The following is an 8,308-nucleotide window of genomic DNA, read 5'->3' as shown; positions in this document are numbered from 1 at the left end:
CCCCAGTCCGACTGGACATGAACAATTTTGTGCTTGAGAAGGCGTTCAACATGTTTTTGAAACTGAACAACAATGTCAAACACATCAGATTTGTGTTTAATAAGATAAAGCCAGGTAAAGTGACTATAAGCATCAACGAAACTGATATAATAATTGTGACCACTGACAGAAGTCTGAGCAGGACCCCATACATCTGAAAAAACAAGTTCTAAAGGATGTTTCACCTCACGACTAGACTCTGGAAAAGGAAGTTGATGACTCTTCCCCTGCTGGCAAGCATCACATACTGCTACATCTTTATTACTATACATGCTAGGAAGCTCATGATGACGCAAAACATGACGAACGATAGGTGTGGCCGGGTGACCAAGACGAGCATGCCACTGTGACGGAGATACCTGAACTTCACTGAACACGCGAGCGACACCAGGATGCTCTAGACGATAGAGGCCCTGGCACAACCGCCCGCTAAGAAGAATTTCCCTCATGCCCCGATCCTTAATAAAAAGATCAGAAGGATGAAATTCACAAAGCACATTGTTATCACGTGTGAGTTTAGGAACAGAAAGAAGATTACGTGTCACAGAGGGAACTCTAAGCACATTACGAAGCTGAAGACTCATATTTGCATGCCTAGTTAGAAGAGATGCTTGACTAATATGAGATATATGCATACCTGCTCCATTGGCGGTGTGGATCTTGTCGGAGCCATGGTAGGGTTCGCGAGTATGGAGCTTTCCCATCTCACTCGTCAGATGCTCCGTTGCCCTAGAGTCCATGTACCAGTGAGGATCAATAGAGTAGGACTAAGTGTGCCCTTGCTGCTTCGTGGACACCGGCCTATCTGTCATGGCCACCTGACGCGCAAAGTTGCATGTGTCCTTGCCATCATTGCCGAGGCCCAAAAAACTCTTCTGAAAGCGTTTCTGACACTTAGAAGACCAGTGCCCATCGGGGCCACAAAGCTGACACACGCGCTTACCGCCAGCCCCCGGTAATATCGCGGTAGGAGGGGGGCGAGGCGGGAGGTGGTGGCAGCCCCGAAGGAGCCCTGGATGATGAAGAAGTGCGACCATCCTTGGTGGCGGCGTTGGCCGAAGGGAGCCGCTGCTCCTGGAGCGGCGTGTCTCGACCCGCTGCTTAGTGAGAAGGAGGCGGGAAAAGATCTCGTGCACCATCATGGGGTTCGAGTTGCCCCGCTCGTTGATGATCTCGACCAAGGTATCATACTCCTCATCAAGACCATTGACAACGAACGAGTTGAACTCGGCGTCGGTGAGTGGCTCGCCGATGGAGGCCAACGTGTCGGCAAGGCCCTTGACCTTGTTGTAGAACTCAGTGGTCGTGGAGTCAAGCTTATGACACTCCCCAAGTTGACGACGGAGTGCAGAAACACGAGCCTACGACTGTGCTGCAAACGAGCGCTCGAGGATGGTCCACGCCTCATGAGACGTCTTGGCGAAGACAACAAGGCCGATAACAGCCGGAGTGAGCGACCCCTGGATGGAGGATAGGTTCGCCTGGTCCTGCCCCATCCAAACACGGTGCGCCGGATTATAAACCGGGCCGTGCACGCTATCGATTAGCGCAGGGGGCAGGGGAGAGAGACATCAACATAGCCAAGCAGGTAGTGGCTCCCAAGAAGCGGGAGAACCTGCGCACGCCAGAAGATGTAGTTGTCCGATGACAACTTGATGGTGATGAGATTGCCGAAGTGAAACGGCGGCGGCGCAGAGAACCTGTGGAGTAGGCTACCGGAGGCGAAAGCGCCATGGGGGCAGGGGCCACAGGTGCAGGGACGAACGGTGCGGTGGCCGCAGGGACGGACGGCGCAGTAGCCGCGCCTGACGCGGAGGCCGACAGCGGGGCGACGGTGGCGTCGCTGACGGAGGCGGGCGAAGAGGCGCCCGTCGTGACGCTGGCAGTGTGGATCACCAGCGAGTTGCCCGGCGACGAGGAGAAGAAGGAGCAATGCTCCTCGTCCCGATCGGGAGTGACGCGGCCGCGGCAGAGTTGAGGGTCCGTGATAGTAGAGCTGCGAGGGAGGTCGGCAGGTAGCTGGCCGTGGAGGAGCCCGAGGCAACGGATCGCAACATGGCGGTGACGGCGCGATCACAAGGACAGCGACGGCGCGGCAAGATCGACGAGAACGGCGGCGGCGGCATAGGGTTGTAGCGGAAGCGTTTGACCTAGTCTGATACCATGTAAGATAATAGGTTTGGGGAACTGGCTCAACCCTCTAGGGGTGGCCTATCACATATATATAATGAAGGGGTACAATATTACATCATACGTACATATACGTACACATATACAGAAGCTATACAGTCTAACACGACAGCTCCCGGTGGCGAAGGCGCCCATGAGGCCGATGAGGTCAAGGATCACGCACACCCGCAGTGCGTGAGACCGTATCCCTCTCGCCGACAGCTTCCTGTTCACCAGCAGCATGATGACGGCAAGGGACGCGACGAAGGCCGTCGCGTTGCAGTAGAAGAAGGCCACGTAGCGGAGCGGGTAGTTGTCGTTGAGCACCGGGTCGCCGACGACATGGCCGATCTTGTTCTCTTGCTAGAAGCCGCCCGGTGGGCCCATGTCGGCTTGGTAGGTGAGGCTCACCGCAAGGACCTCAAGAAGCAGCAGAAGCTTCCGCCTCTTCTCCAGTGTCCATTCGATGTCCGCCGCCTCCTCCTCCCCTTGCTCGGGGTGCTCGATGTTAGCTTTTTAATCTTGATCATGTATCTGCATGTTTATTTCGTTCATGCATGTAGTTCAGATTGTCTAGGGCATTGTAGGCAGGTGAACCTTTCCGGAGCGTACACGAGGCGAGATGCCCGAGCTGGTCGTGCGACGCGGCCGGAGTGCAAGGCGTGAAGCCATGCAACAACGACAGTACACGAGGTGGAGGACAACCTGTGTGAACCAGTCCTGGAGCCGGTTCTTAAACTAAGTAGCCAAGTAGATCAGGACTAGTAGTTGATGCATGCACGTTCTGTTGGCCGGGTTATGAGGCCGTTGTGAGAACGTTGCGCAAGGGCCAAGCATTGGCGTGCATGCAGTTAGTGGGTGCATGGGTTAGTGGCGTTAGTTGCCGAGTATGGTGGTTGGGCTGTGTGTGTGCGTTTCCTATTTAACTTGTAATCATGTTTGCTTTCGGTTAAGAGAAACAGAGGCAAAGAGAAAAGGTTGGGCTGTGAGAGTCCGACGCCAAACACCTGTGTGTCCATTTTCTTGAGTTGGTTGTGTGAGGCAGCCGTGAGGGAGAAGAGGGGCCGAGAGAGTCAGCTCCAACATTTGGTATCAGCGCTAGGTGATGACGAAGACGATGCCGCGTGACTCTTCAGCGAGTGGAGCGTTGGTGCCGAGCGACTCGGCGGCGATGGCGGCTGCCGCGACGGCGGCGACGACGGCGGCGGCGGGGAAGCTCCCGTTCCCGCTGCTCACGAGGACGAACTACGCGGCGTGGGCAATGAGGATGAAGTACCTCTTGCGCGCCAATGGCGCGTGGGGTGCCGTTGATCGCGAGGCCTCATCGGAGGTCGACAAGGGCAAGGAGGAGATGGCCATGACGATCATCTCCCAGTCCATCGATGACTCGACGCTGCTGCGGGTTGCGGAGAAGGAGACCGCAGCCGATGTGTGGGCGGCGCTACGCTCCATGCATGTGGGCGTCGAGCGCGTCCGAGAGGCGAGGTTTCAATCCTTGCGATCGGAGTTTGATGGCCTCAAGATGGGTGATGTGGAGTCCGTGGATGATTTCGCGGCGAGGTTCACGACTCTCGTGGGGCGCATCCGTGAGCTTGGTGATGCGATGGAGGAGAAGTACGTCGTGAAGAAGCTGCTCCGAGCCGTCTCCAACAAGTTCATCCACATTGCGTCATCGATTGCGTTGTTCGGCGACACCAACAAGATGGCCATGGAGGAGGCCATTGGTTCACTGAAGGCGCACGAGGAGCTCGTCAAGGGGCGGGAGACGGCACGTGAAGAAGAGCAGCTCCTCATGGCGAGAGGGCATGACTCATCGCGAGGATGCAGCCGTGGTGGCCGTGGCCGTGGCCGTGGACATGGCCGCAGTGGAGGGCGCAGAGACAAGAGCGAGGTACAATGCTATAACTGTGATGAGTTTGGGCATTTTGCTTGGGAGTGTCCGGAGAAGAAGAAGGACAACAAGGACAAGGCACTGCTCGGCGTCGAGGACGAGCCAGCTCTTCTCTGAAGCTGTTTCACAAGTGAAGGATCAAGATTAAGGAGGAGATTGTTAGCTTTTTAATCTTGATCATGTATCTGCATGTTTATTTCGTTCATGCATGTAGTTCAGATTGTCTAGGGCATTGTAGGCAGGTGAACCTTTCCGGAGCGTACACGAGGCGAGATGCCCGAGCTGGTCGTGCGACGCGGCCGGAGTGCAAGGCGTGAAGCCATGCAACAACGACAGTACACGAGGTGGAGGACAACCTGTGTGAACCAGTCCTGGAGCCGGTTCTTAAACTAAGTAGCCAAGTAGATCAGGACTAGTAGTTGATGCATGCACGTTCTGTTGGCCGGGTTATGAGGCCGTTGTGAGGACGTTGCGCAAGGGCCAAGCATTGGCGTGCATGCAGTTAGTGGGTGCATGGGTTAGTGGCGTAGTTGCCGAGTATGGTGGCTGGGCTGTGTGTGTGCGTTTCCTATTTAACTTGTAATCATGTTTGCTTTCGGTTAAGAGAAATAGAGGCAAAGAGAAAAGGTTGGGCTGTGAGAGTCCGACGCCAAACACCTGTGTCTCCATTTTCTTGAGTTGGTTGTGTGAGGCAGCCGTGAGGGAGAAGAGGGGCTGAGAGAGTCAGCTCCAACACTCGAACAGCTCCTTGAGCTAGTTGGGTGCGCAATGCTCCATCTTCTCACTCAACGCTTGGCTCCATGCCGAGCGAGTCGGCCACACTTCTAGCATGAAGACCACGACATGGATGCCGACGTAGAGGAACACAGGAACGACGAGCAGGGAGACGTACACGGATTTGGACACTTGCCGGCAGCTCCCGGCCACGTAGGCGCCAATGAGGCGAAACAGATCCATGATCATGGCGACCTGCAACGTGCAGTACTTGATCCCCTGGGTGCTGAGTATGTTGCTCAGGAGGAGTATGAGTATGATGAGCGACGCGATGAAGGCGGTGGCGTTATACTAGAAGAAGGCCAGGTATCGCCGGGGATACGTGATGTCAAGGATCGGGTCACCGGCGATGTAGTGGCCTGTAGTGCGGGGTGATTGAATGGAACGGCAGGGGGTTTTGTGCAAAAGTGCAGGCCCCGAGAGCAACTCCAACGGGGCGACCAAACGGACGCGCGCTTTGTCCACTTTTCATCCATTTGGGTCGGCCAGGCGGACATGCGCGTCCGCATTCTGAAATGGGTCGGCTTGACCGACGAACGGGGAGGCTGCCCCAAATGTGCCGGCGTGCAAAAAAGATAAAGCTAACACGAAATAAACATAAAATAAACATAATTAAACATAAGTGGCCGGTCAAACGCCGGCCAAAGTCCACTTAAACCTATTAAACATTAAAAAAAGTCTGCGCCCGCCTGCTGCCACCTCGCACGCTGTCCTAGACGTCATCGGCCTTTCCCTTGCCCTTGCGTCGACGCCGCCGTCGCCATTGCCGGTGAGGTCGATGAAGACGGGAGCAGGGCCAGCCCACCCGAACGCCGCCTGGTACGCTGCCAGGATAGCCTCCTCCGGCGCCTGCTGGGGCGGCGGCATTGCGGCTAGCCGCGCGCGCTCATCCTCCTTCTCCTCAAGACGGAGCGCCTCCGCATCACGTTGGAGCATGGCCTCGTAGCGCATTTGCTCCTCGTCGTCGGACTGCTCCTGGCGGAGCTAGTGCGCCTTCTAGCGCTCGAGGTGGGCGGACTCCTGCTCCGGCGTCGCGGTGAAGTGGACGGGAGGCGCGCTCACCCACTCGCAGTACTGGCCCGTCCACGAGTAGGCCTCCTCCGACCAAGTGGGTGGACGAGGGGAGCGCTTCCGCGTCGGCTCCGGCTCCGGCTCCGGCTTGGGCTGGATGGGCGGCGACGGTGGCGGTGGTGTGGCACGAACAACGGGGAGTGGACGGAGTCTCCCGCCACCGAAAAGGTAAGGGCTTGCTCCAGCCCATCCCAGTGCGCGTCCTCCTCGAGGGTGTCCATCTCCTCATATATAGGGTGTCCATCTCCTCATATATCTCGCGCACACACTTGGTCTGGTGTCTAGCGCGCGCTTCCCTGGCCCACATGTTGCGCGTTCGAACCACCCGCCCACGTGTATTTTTTCTTTTGTTTCTCAATATCCCACTGACATATGAGTTCAACCTGACGAGCGGGGCCATTCTGACGTGGCATATGGTGGAATACACAATACGTATGCAATATGTAGAGCTAGGACTGGCGTTTCAATCTCAAGAACCGTACTGACCATGTATTTTTGTGTACCGGGATCGTATTGAAGCAATACACAAGTTGCAGGACTGAGTTGGACGTCGCCAGTGAGTACGAGAACTATAGATGCAATTATCTCTGTCTCGGGACGTGGGCATTCCAAGATTTACAAGGAGCAATGCCCTTGCCCTAGAGGCATGGGATCGTTGGAGCATCTTCAACGTGGGATTGTGGAGGTACCGTCTCCACTCGTCAGTATTCTCGACCGGCATCACACGTGCACCGACGGATGTTATTGGCGCCGCGGACGACTCTTGGCGGCATTCACTCCGCGTGGCTTGTGCAGGATATTCACGCCGCGTGAAAATGTCCAAATGCAGATCGTGCTCGCTATGCATCATCTTCATTTCCTCGCCCGCTCAAGCATGGATCACCATTGCTCTTTTTTCCCTTTCCTTTTTTACTCTGGCCATCCATGATTTTGCTTTTGTCAAGTGTGATACTTTATGTGTGTTGGTTGTCTGTGTACATCCTAAGAGCATCTTCACTCGTTCGGCGCCCCAGGAACTTGAAATAGTGCCTCCTGGGGGGCGAGCCGGTGTAATGCTCGCCGTGGGGGCGGTCGGGTTCCCACTCGCCGCCCCAAGTTGGCTCCCAGACGCTTTTTTTATTAGTTCGGCTGAGTTTGGACAAAATTTGGACAAAATTCATTCATATTCATATTTATACATAATTTGAAAGGCATAAACCTAAAAAAAACATAAAACTACGCTGCTGCCCGCAGCTGCCGCCGCCGTCCTGAGCCTTCTACATGCCGAGGAGACTGTAGAAGGCGGTGTAGTCGCTGCCGTCGCCGCCGCCATCGTCTTCGTCGTCGTCGTCCAGCACGCTACCGCCGTCCTTGCTGCAACCCTGCCCTGGATTGCCTTGGCGGACGGGCTTGGTAGGCGGTGGTGCCTTGTTGTCGCTATCGTCGAGGACGATGATGTCGGCTGCGGCGATCTCCTCGAGGGCACGACGCTGGCACTCCATCACCTCGCCGACGTAGTCATCCCGCGCCCATTTGAGGGCGGTCTCGTCGGCGGCGGCCATGTCGACGTGCTCCTGTTTCATGACGACGGGCGGCGTCCCCGGCTCCCTCTTCGGCCTGACCAAGCGAAGGTGGCCTCGGGAAGGAGGGGAAGGCTAGCGGCGACCCTCGTTTATGATGAGGCCGCCGCCACGGCTGCGCGGATGCCTCGTCATCTCCACGGGCTCGGCCTTGACGGGTTCGGGCTTGACAGTGGCGAGCGGCACAGCGCCGGAGGAGCAGGAGGAAGAGGAGGAAGAGCCGCCCGCCATGCGCCTCGGCGGCCAAGAGCTGCCGCTCCGGCGGGAGGCTGGGGTCGTCGGGGGTGCTGGGTACTCGAGAGGCGGCTCATTGCCGCCCTCAAGGTGCTCGAGGGGCGTGGAGAGTACGCCGAGGGCGCCCCACCATAGGTGGCGGCCGTCGGTGTTGTGGTGTCCCCGTACCGGCGCGTTGTTGGTGGAGACGAGCTGCTCCTCGTGGCGCCGCCGGAAGTACTCCGTCCAGAACGTGTGGTTGCCGGTAGCGTACTTCGGAAGGCCCAACACCTCCTACGGCAGGGAGGCCCGAACACGCGCGATCTCGGCGTGGCGGCGGTCGGCATCGGTCGGCGGCGGGGTGACGGGGATGCCTCCTAAGCCTCCACGAGCCCGGCACGCGCATGTCCGGCGGTGCCGGGTAGTTCGCCTCGTAAAGGAGGTATGTCTCCCACTTGTGGATGTGGCATCGGCCAAAGCCATTGGTCGCAGCTCCCTCGCCGGGGTATCTCTCACCCATCGTGGTTGCAGGCATGGAGGAAGGAGAGAGAGAGGGGCGTCGGCGGCGAGGGAGGCAAAGACTTCACCGAGG

At 57.3% G+C, this 8,308-nt stretch overlaps 1 pseudogene; it reads right to left on the bottom strand.

Moving 5' to 3' along the window:
- The window catches only part of LOC123039592 (uncharacterized), a 9,851-nt pseudogene extending 4,027 nt beyond the window's left edge, over positions 1 to 5,824 (bottom strand).
- Positions 5,825 to 8,308: the final 2,484 nt, after the last annotated feature.

Source organism: Triticum aestivum, chromosome 2B (genome assembly GCF_018294505.1).
Source record: "Triticum aestivum cultivar Chinese Spring chromosome 2B, IWGSC CS RefSeq v2.1, whole genome shotgun sequence".
Lineage (NCBI taxonomy): Eukaryota > Viridiplantae > Streptophyta > Magnoliopsida > Poales > Poaceae > Triticum > Triticum aestivum.
This window is presented reverse-complemented; position numbering and strand designations above follow the sequence as displayed.